Source organism: Aplidium turbinatum, chromosome 16 (assembly GCF_918807975.1).
Source record: "Aplidium turbinatum chromosome 16, kaAplTurb1.1, whole genome shotgun sequence".
NCBI classification, from domain to species: domain Eukaryota; kingdom Metazoa; phylum Chordata; class Ascidiacea; order Aplousobranchia; family Polyclinidae; genus Aplidium; species Aplidium turbinatum.
In genome coordinates this window covers 22,220,220-22,221,527 of record NC_137487.1, presented here as the reverse complement: position 1 = coordinate 22,221,527, position 1,308 = coordinate 22,220,220, and positions in this window count along the sequence as shown.

The window sequence follows — 1,308 nt, the reverse complement described above, 5'->3', positions numbered from 1 at the left end:
CTAACCCTAACCCTAACCCTAACCCTAACCCTAACCCTAACCCTAACCCTAACCCTAACCCTAACCCCTAACCCTAACCCTAACCCTAACCCTAACCTAACCCTAACCCTAACCCTAACCCTAACCCTAACCCTAACCCTAACCCTAACCCTAACCCTAACCCTAACCCTAACCCTAACCCTAACCCTAACCCTAACCCTAACCCTAACCCTAACCCTAACCCTAACCCTAACCCTAACCCTAACCCTAACCCTAACCCTAACCCTAACCCTAACCCTAACCCTAACCCTAACCCTAACCCTAACCCTAACCCTAACCCTAACCCTAACCCTAACCCTAACCCTAACCCTAACCCTAACCCTAACCCTAACCCTAACCCTAACCCTAACCCTAACCCTAACCCTAACCCTAACCCTAACCCTAACCCTAACCCTAACCCTAACCCTAACCCTAACCCTAACCCTAACCCTAACCCTAACCCTAACCCTAACCCTAACCCTAACCCTAACCCTAACCCTAACCCTAACCCTAACCCTAACCCTAACCCTAACCCTAACCCTAACCCTAACCCTAACCCTAACCCTAACCCTAACCCTAACCCTAACCCTAACCCTAACCCTAACCCTAACCCTAACCCTAACCCTAACCCTAACCCTAACCCTAACCCTAACCCTAACCCTAACCCTAACCCTAACCCTAACCCTAACCCTAACCCTAACCCTAACCCTAACCCTAACCCTAACCCTAACCCTAACCCTAACCCTAACCCTAACCCTAACCCTAACCCTAACCCTAACCCTAACCCTAACCCTAACCCTAACCCTAACCCTAACCCTAACCCTAACCCTAACCCTAACCCTAACCCTAACCCTAACCCTAACCCTAACCCTAACCCTAACCCTAACCCTAACCCTAACCCTAACCCTAACCCTAACCCTAACCCTAACCCTAACCCTAACCCTAACCCTAACCCTAACCCTAACCCTAACCCTAACCCTAACCCTAACCCTAACCCTAACCCTAACCCTAACCCTAACCCTAACCCTAACCCTAACCCTAACCCTAACCCTAACCCTAACCCTAACCCTAACCCTAACCCTAACCCTAACCCTAACCCTAACCCTAACCCTAACCCTAACCCTAACCCTAACCCTAACCCTAACCCTAACCCTAACCCTAACCCTAACCCTAACCCTAACCCTAACCCTAACCCTAACCCTAACCCTAACCCTAACCCTAACCCTAACCCTAACCCTAACCCTAACCCTAACCCTAACCCTAACCCTAACCCTAACCCTAACCCTAACC